General features: G+C 43.6%; 1 protein-coding gene and 1 non-coding gene across 2 annotated transcripts in view; one reads left to right on the top strand and one right to left on the bottom strand.

Annotated features, from left to right (window-relative positions):
• Window positions 1-17,610, bottom strand: part of LOC149276094 (E3 ubiquitin-protein ligase MID2-like) — a 96,065-nt gene that overhangs the window by 71,993 nt on the left and 6,462 nt on the right. The window lies entirely within an intron of this gene.
• LOC149276095 (small nucleolar RNA SNORA35) lies at window positions 5,755-5,884 on the top strand. The gene has a single exon (XR_016279357.1). It is a non-coding gene; the product is annotated as a small nucleolar RNA SNORA35 (small nucleolar RNA).

The raw sequence follows: 17,610 nt of genomic DNA, 5'->3' as shown, positions 1-17,610 counted from the left end.
TAACTTCAGGAAGCAGAGATTTACATGTTGTATACAAACTGCGACATCAGAAATTTAACTAGAGAAAAATGCCAAATGGAACATTTTTCATCATTTAGGAGGGCTTCTATATTTCAAATCAACATGACCTAATAAAAAGCACCCACAAATAAAAAAAAAATAAAAAATAAATAAATCACAAGATTGATAAATATCACATACAAAAATATTGGTTCTCCTCAACTACTTTCCAGAAGAAACCATAAAAGGTAGAACTTATGTCGGTAGGAGTATCCACGAACATACTGTGGAACAGATCAAGCAGATAAAAGTTCTCTATATATTAAACTAACTACTATTTTCTTGGAGTGTCATCATTAACTTTTGTTTGGGCATTTAAATGCTAAATGCAGTAGCCCAGCCTCTGTCAGGTCAGAGTAAGCCATGCTGGCTCCTGCTGACAGAGAGATTGGGTTGTCATCAGACAGACTGATTTCCCATGCATCTACAGAGAGATCTTACTGCTGGACCAAAACAGATCAAGACGTAGTAATAAGTCCTTTGTCATCAGTAGGGCTGCAACTAACGATTATTTTAATAATCGATTAGTTGGCCGATTATTTTTTCGATTAATCGGATAAAAAAAACAATATGCAAATTGTGACGGCCCCGGGTTAATCGGTACCGTCTGTAATAATTATTGTTTGTGATACCTGCATTTCCCAGTATATGTTGTGATTATGGTGTGTGCTTTTGTTCCCCTTGTTTGCTACCCTGTCCAGGTGCCACATGTCCTGCCCCTCCCTCCTTACACAGACTACAGTAGAGACCCCCTACTGGGCTGAGGGCTAATGCTCAGTCATATGCAAAGGAGGGCAGGATGTAATTCCCTTGTGTCTATTGGACGCAATTCCCTTGTGTCTATTGGACGCAATTCCCTTGTGTGTCTATTGGACGTAACTCAATCCCTTGTACTGTTTAAATGCCCCTGTGTTCCCAAATAAAGAGAGTTCCTGTTTTACCTCACTACGAGTCCTGTCTTGTTATTGAGGTAAGCCTCGGTGCTGCCCTTATTAGGGCGGTAGGGTGCTGTATTGCTATACTTCGGTATACTACAGTACGGCCGAGGTTCCTGAAGAGCTGTGTTCTCTGCTATGATCGCGTATTGTCCTTTTCAGGACGATAGCCACCCTGTGTAGCTCAGTTTCGGCTAGCCACAGACAGCGAAGGGGTTAGTCTCTGGTGCCCCGGTGGCCATGGGGCGAAGGAAGCAACGTTCGGCGGGCGTACCCAGTCGGGGTACAGGTCGGTCCCGTCACATTGGTGGCAAGCGGTGGGATTGCTTCTTAGTCCGAGGGACACTTGCTTTCTACCGGGATTAACCGACAGGACGGCAGACTTCGGTCGCCTTGACGAGGACATGGATGTGGTATCAGAATTCCAGGGGCTGCTGCGGGTCATCCTCTCCTGCTACACCACTGCCCTGCCTACAGAACAATACCAGAACCTGAGGCAAGTGGTTCGACGGTCAGTATGGCAGAGGGCTGTTATATGCCGGGGTCAGTGTCTTCCAAGCTCCGAACAAAAGATTAGAGACCAGCGGGAACTACGGATGTCATTCCTGGGACAGCAACCCCAGGAGCAATGGGTATCCGAATTGGACAAGCTGGTCCAACAGGAGGTAGAGCTGGAAGATCACTATAGGGCTCTGCAGTGGTATACAGAGCAAGCATATTGGGGAACTGCGCAAGAATGTTCTCCAGAGGGCTATGACTTCGGTGGCCTGAGATTATTATGGGATAGTCTTCAGGAGGATCCGGACTTCGGCAGCACAGCGGAGTGGCGGATTGAGGACATCCGGGATTTCAGGGAGTGGGACCTCCCAGATGCACTAGAACTTAAAGGTGATTTAGACTTTTTAATTACACAGGAGCGGGAACTGGAGAAGGCGTATAAAAAACTGTTCGAACGCGTTCAACAGAATGCCCCAGTGTCCAGGGATTGTGTGGATTTTGTGGATGTGATTGAGTGGTCAGCTGAGGATGTTGACCCAGGCGGGGTGGATGGGACTGCGGTCTCCACCCTTGAGTCACAGGGATGCTGGGCAGCTAATCCAGATCCAATACTGGAGCTGTGCGACTTTACACCACAACCAGAGACTGAGGATTTATTTGATTTATTGTCTGAGGATGTTAACCCAAGAGGGGTGGATAACACTGCAGTCTCCACACCTGGGTCCTCAGAATGCTGGGCAGTCTGCCCAGATCTCTTAGTCCCAGCTGAAGAGCTGGCAACAGGGCAGAGCGCTGCTGGCTTCTGCCCCACACCTGCAATCACTACAGGGATCCAGGGAGATGCGGCAGTCGGCCCTTCTCCCCAGCGGCAGCTCACATGTCCGGGAGCGGAGGAAGCGGCCCTCCCTCCCCAGCGGCAGGCCGACCCACAAGATGCCCTAACCCCAGCTGAACTGCTGGCAACAGGGCAGAGCATCGCTGGCCTCTGCCCAGCACCTACCAAAGCTGCAGGAATTCAGGGAGATACAGCGGCCGACCTGCCCCCCCAGCAGAAACAGGGAGGTGGAACAGCCGGTCCATCTCCCCAGCGGCAGAACCTAATTCCAGGACCGGATCAACCGGAACTCTCTCCTCAACGGCAACAGGAGCACCAGGGAGGGGATGCAGGCGGCATCACTCCCCAGCGGTACCCGGGAGATGGCGCAGCCGGCCCATCTCCCCAGCAGCAGCAGGAGCACCAATTTTGGGAGGGAATTAATGGGCCAAATAAACTGACTGACTACGGAGTCAACCCGTTTGGGGTCTCATCCTATGTCAGTCCAATTCGAAGGGGGGAGAATTGTGACGGAAGCCTCCATCACTGGGGCAACTGGAGAAGCCTGACTGCCAGCCTCCTCCCTATTGACTATGGGCCCTGGGTTTGTAAAGACTTCTGTGGCTACCCCCAGCAGTATCATCTCATCACTGGCTGAGGGGATTATCTCCAGCAGACAGCCAGGATCTGCCACCAGGGAGTGACCACCATTCTTTGATGTTTAACCCCTTGATGACAATTGCCGGTCCGGGCACGTCACAGAAAATCGTGACGATTATGACAATTGACGTGCCAGGACCGGCACGTCTTTAAACGGGTGAAAAAATCGATCCGTGATCGATTTTTTCACTCAAACGGTGTTGCTCTAATGCCTCGACATCGAGGCATTGAGCAACACCAAAAAAAACATTCCCGGCCCCCCCCGATCGCTCCTAGGAGCAAATAAAAAAACATGTTTGAAAGACTGCAAGTCTTTCAAACATGGCGGCGCCCGCCGCCGAAAAACGGGTTTAGGAAGCGATCGCGAGTCGCTTCCTTTGCTTAGCTGGTGTTGCTAAGATGCCTCAGTATCGAGGCATCTTTGCAACACCTGTTTAGCAAAGGAAGCGACTCGCGATCGCTTCCTAAATGCTCAACTTACCTTCCCGGTGCCGGCGTCTTCGAAACACACGCGGTGTTTCAAGATGGCGGCGCCCATGAAGCCGGGGGGCGGAGCCTGCTGTCATCATCGGGGGGGGGTGTTGCTGGATGTCATGGACATCCAGTGAATAACACCCCTAGTGGTCAGATCACTCATAAGAGTGATCATGATTTGCTAAATCAAAGGCAATGTTTTCTAAACATTGCCTTTGATCAGTATTGGATCTGCCTCCCTCCTTCACTTGTTTCTAGTGAGGGAGAGAGACAGATCGGTGTGTTTTCTGGTATTTCAGGTATTCTCTAATAAAAAAATATATATATATTGATCCAAAGGCTCTTATAAGAGCCACCCATATAATATTAACCCCTTCATTGCCATTGATCACTGCATAAACAGTGATCTTGCATAGTGGCAATTGTTTTTGGGTTTGTTTTTTTTTTTACATTTTTTTTTACTTTTTTTAGTGGTTTTTTTTAGTTTTTATTATAGCCATTAACCCTTTCCTTCCCCACTATTTTTGCTGCAATTGTTACCATGCAGCGGTATACGGCTGAGGAGGCGTATGCCTTTTTGGCCACAGATTCTGAGGCCACTGATACAGCGTCAGATTTTGACGTTGGTCAGTTCACAGATACATCTAGTGATGTATCTGTGGCTGTTAGGACGCCTGCCACACGTAGTCGTGGCAGTGCACCAGAGGCATGGGTAGCGCCTAATAGGTACAAGCCAGCTATCCCTCCTTTTTCTGGAATTCCTGGCATCAATATTGATGTTACAGGATTCACTCCACTGCAATTTGTGCAGGTTTTTTTGGGAGACGATGTCTTGGGAGACATTGTCACACAAACAAACATTTATGCCCAGCAGCACCGTGCTGCTAGCCCTAATTCTTTTTGGGCAAAACAGCCATGGACTCCCATTGACGTGCCAGAATTTCTTAAATTCTGGGCACTCACAATGTTAATGGGCATTATAAAAAAGCCCTCCATCCGCTCCTACTGGAGCACCAGCCCCATCTTTAGTACCCCCATTTATGCCCAAACTATAACTAGGCAAAGGTATGAAATGATTCTTCGTTTCATGCACTTTAGCGACAACAGCCTGTGCCCCCCTAAGGAGCACCCCCAGTTTGATAGGCTCTACAAAATCCGCCCCCTGATTACCCATCTCGCTGCCAGGTTTCCAGAGGTTTATACACCTGGAAGGGATATCTGCGTGGATGAATCCCTGATGAAATATAAAGGAAGGTTGGGATTCAAGCAGTATATTCCTTCCAAGCGCTCTAGGTATGGAGTGAAGGTGTATAAGCTCTGCGAGAGCGAGACAGGATATACTCATGCCTTCCGGGTATACGAGGGTAAGGATAGCTACCTTGACCCTCCAGGTTGCCCAGACCATCTGGGCACCAGTGCCAAGATTGTTTGGGACCTAATATTCCCCCTTATGAACAAAGGCTACCACTTGTATGTAGATAACTTCTATACAAGCGTCCCTTTGTTCAAGCTGCTGTATTGTTTCGATACGGTAGCTTGCGGTACTATAAAAAAGAACCGCTTGGGTTTCCCACAACACCTGGTACGAACCCGGCTAGGAAAGGGGGAGACCTCAGCTCTACGCCAAGAGGAGCTTTTGGCATTGAAGTTCAGGGACAGAAAAGAGGTGTGCATGCTGAGCACCATCCACGATGAAAGAACCGTGGAGGTTTCTGTCCGTGGCAGAGCTGGGGTCACTACAAAGCCAGTGTGCATCAGGGCCTATAACAAGCACATGGGTGGAGTTGATCTGTCAGATCAACTCCTACAGCCCTACCTCATTATGAGGAAGACAAAGGCCTGGTACAAGAAGGTTGCAATTTACCTAATGCAAATTGCAACCTATAACGCTTTTTTGCTGCACAAAAAAGCAGACACTGGGCTGAAGCTGTCTTTTTTGCAGTTTCAGCTCGAAGTAATTTCAGGTATCTTGTACCGTGATGCACCTGGTCCCCAAGTAGTGATGGGAACCAACAGAATTGGGGCTACCCATTTTATTTTTAAAATCCCCCCTACAGCAAAGAAGCAGAATCCCCAAAAGAGATGCAGGGTATGCTACAGCAGGGGGCAAAGAAAGGACACCACATTTTACTGTCCAGATTGCCCTGGAAAACCTGCACTCTGTGTCGGTGACTGCTTCAAGCTGTATCACACAGTTTCCCATTTTTGATTTTTTTTTGTTCCTGCTCCATTTTTGTATTTTTTTTTTTTTTTTTTTGTTACATTTACAGTTTTTTAGCTTTTATTTGCTCCTCCATTTTTAAGCGTTTTTATTTGCACTGTCAAGTGAACCCTGTGTCCATTCCGTGGCATGAGGGACCACTTAAGGTGCTAGATCAAATCCCTTCTTGGAGATAGGCCAGGCTTTCTTGTAACCTGTCCCTACTGATAGTTGGGTACAAGCATTTTTCTTTACCCAGATGTAAAATTCCTACTGAATTTGAATTGCTCATGTTCCAAATGTGGCCCTTTTGCCCCCAAACAATCTGACAAACCCATGCATGTGGGGTATCAATGTACTCAGGAGATGTTGCTGAACACATATCGGGGTGTTGTGTGACAGCAACATATACCAGGAGCTGTAATTTCACACCTGAAGTACAAAGTATGTGAAAAAAACACCAAAAACAATTACTATCACAAACTTTGACAAGGGTTGGTGGTAGGATTTGTGCATGGAAAGGGTTAAACTATCAGCATCTAAAATACCCTGGGGTGTCTAGTTTTCAAAAATATATGGTTTGGTGGGGTAAATTTAATTTGCTGGCTTCAAAGATGCCCCAAATACCACATAGAGACAGAATTACCAGATTCAGAGAAAAATGGTTTTGAATTAGCAAAACTCTACTTGTACTTATTGCCCCATAACGTGTAGAAGAAAGCAAAAAAACATAAAAACATTGGGTATTTCTAAACTCGGGACAAATAGTAGAATCTATTTAGCAGGTTTTTTCAGTAGTTTTTTATGATGAATAAAAGATTTTTCAAATAAAAGTGAGAAAATGTGTTTATTTTTTCAATTTTTCGTCATATTTTATTATTTTTATTATAGGAAATTACATCATATGAAAAAAATTATGGTGTCTGAAGAAAGCCCTTCTTGTCCTGAAAAAAACAATATATAACTTGTGTGGGTTTAGTAAATGGGTTAAGAGAAAACTACAGCTAAACACAAACACCGCAGAAACGATAAAACAGCCATTGTCACGAAGGGTACAAAAAATAGAATCAGCCTTTGTCACGAAGGGGTTAATGTTGTATAAATCAGTCTCCCCCTATTGTATTGTTAATCCCGTTACTGCCCCTGTTGTCTCTGAGAGGCAGATTAAGGGGGCGGTTTGTGTCCCAATATCTTGTTTTATGTTAATGTGTGTTTTGCTGGATATATCCAGCTCTGTGCGTCTAAAATAAATCAGTCTTCGTTTGGTTTTACCCTACACTGAGTCTCGGCTAGTGACTGGGGAACCGGGGAAAGTGTGTTGTCCCAGGCTAAGGGAGCACAAGACAGCGGAGGCAGTCGGTCGGACTAGCCAGCTCCGTGACACAAATTTTTTGTTTATTTAAAATAATTTAATGAACTGGATGTTAAAAAACAACTTAAAATTTACATTAACATTCTTATTTTGTTATGATGTAATAAAAAAACAATATTTTCAAAGTACAAAAACCCAAACACAATATTTATGAAACAAAATAACCCCAAACATTCTGAAAAGAGGTGGACTATTACTGTTCAAGAAACTTTGCACCCAGCACTTTGCACCCGGCACTTTGCACCCAGCCCTGGCACTTTGCACCCAGCACTTTGCCCCACCCCTGGCACTTTGCACCCGGCACTTTGCACCCGGCACTTTGCCCCAGCCCTGGCACTTTGCACCCAGAACTTTGCACCCAGCCCTGGCACTTTGCACCCAGAACTTTGCACCCAGCCCTGGCACTTTGCACCCAGCCCTGGCACTTTGCACCCGGCACTTTGCACCCAGCCCTGGCACTTTGCACCCAGCACTTTGCACCCAGCCCTGGCACTTTGCACCCAGAACTTTGCACCCAGCCCTGGCACTTTGCACCCAGCCCTGGCACTTTGCACCCAGCCCTGGCACTTTGCACCCAGCCCTGGCACTTTGCACCCAGCACTTTGCACCCGGCACTTTGCACCCAGCCCTGGCACTTTGCACCCAGCCCTGGCACTTTGCACCCAGCCCTGGCACTTTGCACCCAGCCCTGGCACTTTGCACCCAGCACTTTGCACCCAGCCCTGGCACTTTGCACCCAGAACTTTGCACCCAGCCCTGGCACTTTGCACCCAGCCCTGGCACTTTGCACCCAGCCCTGGCACTTTGCACTGTGCCCCTGCACCCAGTCTCCAACTCTGCCCTGCACCCACATTCTGCCCTGCCCCCACACTCACACCCTGCACCCACTCTGCTCTGCACCCACACTCACACTCTGCCCTGCACCCAGTCTCCAACTCTGCCCTGCACCCCCACCCCCACTCTGCCCTGCACCCAGTCTCCTGCCCTGCCCCCACACTCACACCCTGCCCTGCATCCCCACCCCCACCCTGCCCTGCACTCAGTCTCCTACCCTGGCCTGCCCCCCCCACCCCCACTCTGCCCTGCATCCCCTGAAACCCCACCCCCACCCCCGCGAATCGCTCTGTGCGAATGGAGCCACTCGCACAGAGCGGTTCGCTCTGTGCGAACGGAGCCACTCGCACAGAGCGAACCGCAACTAAAAGAAGGCGCGTGTAGCGGAAGCGGGGAACGCTCGCGGAGGTAAGTAAAAGGAGCCGAGTGCTCCAACAACGAATCGATCACTCGATTAATCGATAACGGAAATCATCGACAACGATTTCCGTTATCGATTATTATCGATTTTATCGATTCGTTGTTTCAGCCCTAGTCATCAGGTAACGTTTTTTGAGCATTTACCATTATGTCCTTTGTCACAAAGGGATTAAAAAGGCTAAAGTAACCCTTATCATATATTCCACATTTTCCTTTCAAACAAATATCTTTGAAACTCATAATACTGTTTCATTTTTGTTCCCCTGAGGTAACCCTATTTTTAGGAGCATAGGATGGTTGATGTAAAAGGGTTTACGTTTTCCACAAATAAATTGTGTAAACAAAATACATTATTGCAGACCCAGACTGGCAACTTGCCACCATCATGAATCGTGCATCCTTTTCTGTGCGACTGACAGCTGGGTATACCTGGCCACATGCTGCAAAAGTTTTGAAAGTTGTGTATCTAGTAGTCAATGTAAACTTATGCTTTATGGCCTTAGGTAGACAGGACCAATTTCACCCCACTCTGCATTTCTATTCTTTTCATAGTCCTTCTTGGTTACATACAGTAAATAGCAACAAAGTCTCACAATGAATGACCGGTTGTCCCCATTTTCCTGGACAGTACCTGGATTGAAGCTTCTATCCCCCTTTACTATTTCCCCTGCAAAGTGACTTCTGAAACTGTATTAAGCTGGTAAGTATATTTTAGAAATAGGTATTCAAATACCATAGATAAATCTACCATTATCAATTTCAAATATGACAATATAACATAATATACACTATTGTATTTACTTTATTGAATATCACCCTTAACCCCTTGAGTACAATGTGCGTGGAGAAAACACATACAAAAATACTACCGCAAACAAAGGCTGATGGTAGAATTAGTGCATGGAAATAGTTACAACAGTAGCATTTGAAATACTCTGGGTTGCCTAGTTTCCAAAAAAACGTATGATTAGATTGGGTAAACTAAATAAGCCGGCTTCAAAAATGTCCCAACTAACACATGGGGCAAGATGACCAAATGTCAAAATTCCCAAATGTGCTCCTTTAGCTCCCAAACAACCTAAAAATTCATGCTAAAATATATATGGGTGGTGTCTCTGTACTCAGGGCATGTTGCTGAACACATATTGTGAGGTTGTTTGACAGTGACATATACTAGGAGATGTAAATTTATACTTGAAGTACAAAGGGTATGATAAAAAAAAAAAAAAAACACAAAAAAATACTACCACAAACACTGACAAAGGCTGGTGGTAGAATAAGTGCATGGAAACAGTTAACACCAGCATTTGAAATACCCTGGGTTGTATAGTTTTAAAAAAAGACGGGTTAACTGGTTAAATTAAATAAACCGGCTTCAAAGATACCCCAAATAACACACAGGGGCAGAATAAACAGTTTTGAGGGGGAAAAAACATAACCGTTTGGAAATAGCAATATGCTACTTTTGCATACATAAAAAAACAAGAAACATTTGGTATTTGTAAACTCACAACAAATATTAGAATCTATTTAGAAGTTTTTTCATTAGCCTTTGTAGATGAGTAAAATATATTTCAAATAAAATTCAGTAAAAGTCCTTTTTTCAATTTTTTACCATATTTTATACATTTTATATAGTAAATTAGATGATTTGATGGTAGAAAAAAAGAACTTCTTGTCCGTCCTGAAAAAAAAAATATATGTATAATTTTTGTGGGTATTCTAAATGAGAGAGAAGAAAAATACAGCAAATCTGAGCAGCGTACAAATATTAAAACAACCATTGTCACAAAGGTTGCAAAAAATAACATTAAGGGGTTAATATATCAATAACACAGAATATTAGAAACATTACATTGAAGCATATTAAGATTAAGTGATCAGAGAATAAAACAAAATTACTCCGGTCATTAGGATAATCTAGAACAAAATGCATGTAAATGTGTTATATATGATTGCACAAAAAATGTCCCTGGAAATTGCTTTAAAAAGCTGGTCAGCTAATCCAGTGATATTTAGTGATTTCAGTTCTGTTATACAACTATTCTATTCATGCTACATGTTCCTTCTGTGTATACATTAAATTTTGTGTAAATCATAGTTAGAGCACTGGCAGAACTTTACTCAATACATAAGGACAATGGTGTTAAACAGCTCCCAGTGGAGACATAACATTTCTACAATTACAGTATGTGGATTAATATTACTACAGAAAGGTCTGAGCTCAACATCTGTCATTGCTTCTGTCCTGAAATCATTTTAGTGTCATGTTTAAAATGTCAGTACCCAAGCTAAAATAGTGATATTTCATGGGTTTAGAAATCCCACTGTGGAACATTATCTTTAATGCATTAAATATGTCACTTACATTAATTCACTTTTGTGTGACATTGACGCTAGCTCATTACATTGTAACTCTCATACGGTAATTTCATTTTAATAGACATAATATCTAACCCATTAAACACTTTTCTATTGGCTAAAATTGGCAGTGCAACTTGGTTTGTGGTAGCCATCATTTTAATTTGGAACGTCATGTGTTTTAAATTGAATGCTAATTGCATGCTAGTTAGATTATTTTTCATGTAAACTCTAACATCATTCCATAGTATTTAGAAAAGGATGCACGGTTTTCATATATGACTTTACTACCTCTATATATCTTGAATTAGCTTTCTAGGCCCTTAAAACTTAATGACTTAAAGTCATTAACCCCTTAAGGACAATGGGAGGTCCCTAAACCCATTGAAAACAATGCATTTTGAGCCCGTACATTTACGGGCTTTGTCATTAAGGGGTTAATTACTGTTTTGTTTGTTTTATTTCTGTACTGAAACCCCATACACTGGCTGGTCTCGGATAAAGGGTCTTCTGAGTTCTCTAACTAAGAGTTCAGATTAGGTAGCAATACTGGATAGGCTATTGAGACCATGAGACAAGAGTAGACTGTGTAGTAATGCATTAGCTCACAGCATTTAGCTCCCACTACTATTAGAATGTCCAGCCCTGCATTAAGAATTGACACCTTTTCCATCATTTTTACAATTAGCCTTTTTTGGTTAAGATGTTTCTGGGATTCACTTCCCCTCTGTGACGCCATTCTTGGCAAAGGGGTGGTGGCGTTAGTCTTTTTTGTCTCTATAACTAAGAACAATTTTAGTTAAAAACTAAATCACTGGAATCCCAGGAATGAAAACCTTGTGCCATTGCCACAAGGCGACATGGGGCTGTGGGAATAGGAAGGAGTTAAAAAAAAGAAGAGAAATCCCTGGATTTCGCTTGCGCTCTTCTGCTGCCCTCGCACCACACTACTGGTGGGATTTTAATGTATAAATATATGTGGCGCGTGTAGTCAGTACCCAAGGCAAATGGTTAGCTGTCTGTACTGACAGCAGTGAAACAGGAGAGCAGTGGGCAGCTGAAAAGGCATATCATTCAATTAATATTTATTACATTTTAGAAAATGGTTTATATTTAAAAAAAAAAAAATACTTTGTCATACTTAGTCTCTGTGAGTTCTGCTTGGCTTTTGCAGTTGCATTTAGCTTGGACACACAAGCGAATCCTGAGCTGGGGCGAATCTCCTAAGTGACATCTCTAAGTGAGGAGTTACAAGCAAAGAAGGAGAGTATATTCATTACTATTGCAAGGGGGAGCACTGTGTTTGTTTGTGTTGTGTTCAGTGTAAAGTTTTGTTGAAAAAAGCAAAAAAAAAGGGGTAAGGGCTATTTCAGGTGTGTTGCTAATTAAGTAATTAAGTCTCTGTGAGTTCTGCTTGGCTTTTGCAGTTGCATTTAGCTTGGACACACAAGCGAATCCTGAGCTGGGGCGAATCTCCTAAGTGACATCTCTAAGTGAGGAGTTACAAGCAAAGAAGGAGAGTATATTCATTACTATTGCAAGGGGGAGCACTGTGTTTGTTTGTGTTGTGTTCAGTGTAAAGTTTTGTTGAAAAAAGCAAAAAAAAAGGGGTAAGGGCTATTTCAGGTGTGTTGCTAATTAAGTAATTAAGTCTCTGAGTTCTGCTTGGCTTTTGCAGTTGCATTTAGCTTGGACACACATGCGAATCCTGAGCTGGGGCGAATCTCCTAAGTGACATCTCTAAGTGAGGAGTTACAAGCAAAGAAGGAGAGTATATTCATTACTATTGCAAGGGGGAGCACTGTGTTTGTTTGTGTTGTGTTCAGTGTAAAGTTTTGTTGAAAAAAGCAAAAAAAAAGGGGTAAGGGCTATTTCAGGTGTGTTGCTAATTAAGTAATTAAGTCTCTGTGAGTTCTGCTTGGCTTTTGCAGTTGCATTTAGCTTGGACACACAAGCGAATCCTGAGCTGGGGCGAATCTCCTAAGTGACATCTCTAAGTGAGGAGTTACAAGCAAAGAAGGAGAGTATATTCATTACTATTGCAAGGGGGAGCACTGTGTTTGTTTGTGTTGTGTTCAGTGTAAAGTTTTGTTGAAAAAAGCAACAAAAAAGGGGTAAGGGCTATTTCAGGTGTGTTGCTAATTAAGTAATTAAGTCTCTGTGAGTGCTGCTTGGCTTTTGCAGTTGCATTTAGCTTGGACACACAAGCGAATCCTGAGCTGGGGCGAATCTCCTAAGTGACATCTCTAAGTGAGGAGTTACAAGCAAAGAAGGAGTTAAAAAGCAAGAAGGAGGGTAAAGTATAAATCCTTGTGATTCCATATAATTATATATATATATATATATATTGCACCTTACTGTCTGTTTTTGCCAGTTATTTGAGCTATCCCCATTGCCAAGATGTCCTCCATGTTTGACAATGCGGTCAGGTGTACATCTTGCTCAATGTATGCAATCCTTGATCAGCGCTTCGAGGGTGCATATTGCTGTGCGAGATGTGTGCGGGTTGCTCATTTGGAAGCACAAATCCTGAGTCTAGAGGAGCAACTGGCAACACTGAGATCTATTGACAACTTGGAGAGGAGTCTGCTGCTCACTGAGCAAGCTCTCTCGGGGGTAGAGGTGGGGGAGGATAGCGGGATGGAGGTACAGGACAGTCAGGCAGCTAGCTGGGTTACAGTTAGAAGGCGGGGTAGGGGGAAAAGCGCCAGGGAGGCTAGTCCTGATCTAGCACACCCCAACAAGTTTGCCCGGTTGGCAGATGAGGGGGATGTTAGTTCAGAGTTAGCAGTACTGCAGCAAGTCACTGCCTCTGACCACCAGAGGGGTGTCTGCTCCAGTAAGGAGGGAAGGAGGAGCGCAGGGCAGGCCAGACAGGTGCTGGTAGTGGGGGACTCAATTATTAGGGGGACAGACAGGGCGATCTGTCACAAAGACCGGGATCGCCGAACAGTGTGTTGTCTGCCTGGCGCTCGCGTTCGGCACATCGCGGATCGGGTTGACAGATTACTGGGGGGGGCTGGAGAAGACCCAGCAGTCATGGTGCACATTGGCACCAATGACAAAGTGAGAGGTAGGCGGAGTGTCCTTAAAAATGATTTCAGGGACTTAGGTAGCAAGCTTAAGGCAAGGACCTCCAAGGTAGTATTTTCTGAAATATTACCTGTACCACGTGCCACACCAGAGAGGCAGCGGGAGATTAGGGAGCTAAACAAGTGGCTCAGAAGCTGGTGTAGGAAGGAGGGGTTTGGGTTCATGGAGAACTGGGCCGACTTCTCTGTCGGATACAGGCTCTACGGTAGGGACGGGCTGCACCTCAATGGGGAGGGTGCAGCTGTGCTCGGGGAGAAGATGGCCAGAAGGGTGGAGGAGTGTTTAAACTAGGTAAAGGGGGGGAGGGAAACTACAATATAGAAGGGGAAGATAGTGTAGATAGAAAGCTGGGGCTTATAAATGTACCTGGGGGTGGAGCGGAGGGAGGGGTTAGAATAGTCAATAGGGATAGGCTTCATAGGGAAAAAAACCATACACCTCTAAATTGTATGCTTACTAATGCCAGAAGTCTGACCAATAAAACTGACGAACTGGAGTTAATAATGTCTGAAGAAAACTATGACATAGTGGGTATAACAGAGACATGGTTGGATGATAGCTATGACTGGGCGGTTAACATACAGGGTTATAGTCTATTCAGGAAGGATCGAAAAAAACGAAAAGGGGGAGGAGTTTGCCTTTATGTAAAGTCCAGCCTAAAGGCCACACTGCGGGAGAATATATGTGAGGGAAATGATAATGTGGAGTCATTATGGGTAGAAATATATGGAAAGAAAAATAATAAAATACTGATCGGGGTTTGCTATAAGCCACCAAATATAATGGAAGCAGCAGAAGATCAATTATTAAAGCAAATAAACAAGGCAGCAAATCACAATGAGGTGGTTATTATGGGGGACTTTAACTATCCCGACATAAACTGGGAAACAGAGACCTGTGAATCTCATAAAGGAAACTGGTTTCTGACTATAAGTAAGGATAATTATCTGTCCCAAATGGTACAGGACCCGACCAGAGGGGGCGCCCTACTGGACTTAATATTAACCAACAGACCTGACAGAGTAACTAATGTGCAGGTCAGGGGGCATCTAGGAAATAGTGATCACAATATGATACATTATAACTTGTCCTTCAATAAGGGAACTCTTAGAGGAGCCACAAGAACCATGAACTTTAGGAAGGCAAAGTTTGATCAACTAAGAGAAGCCCTTAACACTGTAAATTGGGAAAATGTCCTCAAAAACAAGAGTACAGACACTCAATGGGAGATTTTTAAGGATATCTTAAATTCTCACTGTGAAAGGTACATACCGTATGGGAATAAAAGAGTCAGGAACAAGAGAAAACCAATGTGGATAAATAAAAATGTAAAGGGGGTAATAAATGGCAAAAAAAAGGCATTTAAGCTACTAAAACAGGAAGGCAGTGAAGAAGCACTAAAAAGCTATCGGGAAAAAAATAAAATATGTAAAAATCTGATAAAAGCAGCAAAAGTGGAGACAGAAAGACTCATTGCCAAAGAGAGTAAGACAAACCCCAAAATGTTCTTTAACTATATAAATAGTAAAAAGGTTAAAAATGAAAGCGTTGGCCCCTTAAAAAGTAATGAGGGAGAAGTTATAGACGGGGATCAGGAAAAAGCTAATCTATTAAATATATTTTTCTCTGCTGTATTCACAGAGGAAAATGAAATGCCAGGTAATATACAGCAGGATGAGATAACTGCCCCAGTACATGTCGCCTGTCTAACCCAGGAAGAAGTGCAGTGCCGCCTAAAAAAAATCAAAATAGACAAATCACCAGGTCCAGATGGCATTCACCCCCGCGTTCTAAGGGAGTTAAGTAATGTAATAGACAGACCCCTATTTCTAATATTCAAGGACTCTATAGTGACAGGGTCTGTTCCCCAGGACTGGCGCATAGCAAATGTTGTGCCAATATTCAAAAAGGGGACAAAAAGTGACCCGGGGAATTATAGGCCTGTTAGTTTAACTTCTGTTGTGTGTAAACTGTTTGAGGGTTTCCTAAGAGATGCTATTTTGGAGTATCTCAATGAAAATAAGTGTATGACTCCATATCAGCATGGGTTTACAAGGGATCGGTCCTGTCAAACTAACCTGATCAGCTTTTATGAGGAGGTGAGCTCAAGACTGGATCGGGGTGAATCGCTGGATGTCGTATATCTTGATTTTTCCAAAGCATTTGATACGGTGCCACATAAAAGGCTGGTACATAAAATGAGAATGCTTGGGCTGGGGGAGAATGTGTGTATGTGGGTAAGTAACTGGCTCAGTGATAGGAAACAGAGGGTGGTTATTAATGGTACATACTCTGAGTGGGTTACTGTTGCTAGTGGGGTACCACAGGGGTCAGTTTTGGGTCCTATTCTTTTTAATATATTAATGACCTTGTAGAGGGATTGTATAGTAAAGTATCAATCTTTGCAGACGATACTAAGCTCTGTAACGTGGTTAACACAATAGAGGACAGTGCACGATTACAAATGGATCTGCATAGGTTGGAGGCTTGGGCTGGGATGTGGCAGATGAGGTTCAACACAGATAAATGTAAGGTTATGCACATGGGGAAGAAAAATCCAGGCTGGGAATATGTATTAAATGGGAAAACACTGGGGACGACTGACATGGAAAAGGACTTAGGAGTTTTAGTTAACAGTAAATTTACCTGTAGCGACCAGTGTCAGGCAGCTGCTGCTAAGGCAAATAAAATCATGGGGTGCATCAAAAGGGGCATAGATGCCCACGACAAGGAAATAATTCTACCACTGTACAAATCACTAGTCAGACCACACATGGAATACTGTGTACAGTACTGGGCACCAGTGTACAAGAAAGATATAGTGGAGCTGGAGAGGGTTCAAAGACGGGCAACCAGAGTAATAAGGGGAATGGGAGGACTACAGTACCCAGAAAGATTATCACAATTAGGGTTATTTAGTTTGGAAAAAAGACGGCTTAGGGGGGATTTAATAACTATGTATAAATATATAAGGGGACAGTACAGAGATCACTCCCAGGACCTATTTATACCCAGGACTGTATCTATAACAAGGGGACATCCTCTACGGTTGGAGGAAAGAAGGTTTCTACACCAGCACAGACGGGGGTTCTTTACAGTAAGAGCGGTGAGATTATGGAACTCTCTGCCAGAGGAAGTGGTGATGGTAAACTCAATAAAAGAGTTCAAAAGGAGCCTGGACGTGTTTCTTGAAAGCAATAATATTACAAGTTATGGATATTAGATTAATAGGGACAGAACGTTGATCCAGGGATTTATTCTGATTGCCATATTTGGAGTCGGGAAGGAATTTTCCCCCTGGTATGGGGCAATTGGCATCTGCTTCATAAGGGTTTTTTTGCCTTCCTCTGGATCAACACAGTAGGGACACAATATGTATATAGGTTGAACTTGATGGACTTTGGTCTTTTTTCAACCTTATGAACTATGTTACTATGTTACTATAGCTTTTATTGGGTTGACAGTTGTCTCCATTGAAGGGAACTGGTTAATATTCAAGTTGGGCCTTCTGGCTAATAGTAGACTACAATAATAGTGCTTTATTTCATGTTAATGTGCTGCTGTAGGTTGGTTTCATATACTGCACAACCACATGCACAGAATTTCTGTTTTAACAACAGCAGTGGCTGATATCAGGTTGTAAACAATGCAGTGAAATGTAAGGCTGCTTTCTTTCCATCATTTCTATACAAAGAAAGTACAAACACACAGTATTAACACGAAAGTACTACTAATCACAGGCCTAGACTATTTTCCCTTCATAGGTCTTTATTATCTGGAGAAAAGCATAGAGGTTTCTAAAGAGTGAAAATGAATTTCATCCTATAAAAGGAGATTTGACAGTAGGAGATGCAGGAATGTAATAGTTTATAAAGAGGGAGAGCACAGC

The sequence above is a fragment of the Sceloporus occidentalis genome, unplaced genomic scaffold (assembly GCF_023333645.1).
Source record: "Sceloporus occidentalis isolate IW3139 unplaced genomic scaffold, rSceOcc1.0.p SCAF_247, whole genome shotgun sequence".
Taxonomy (NCBI): Eukaryota; Metazoa; Chordata; class Lepidosauria; order Squamata; family Phrynosomatidae; genus Sceloporus; species Sceloporus occidentalis.
The sequence above is the reverse complement of the archived record's forward strand: the minus strand, read 5'-3'. Positions and strand labels throughout refer to the sequence as shown.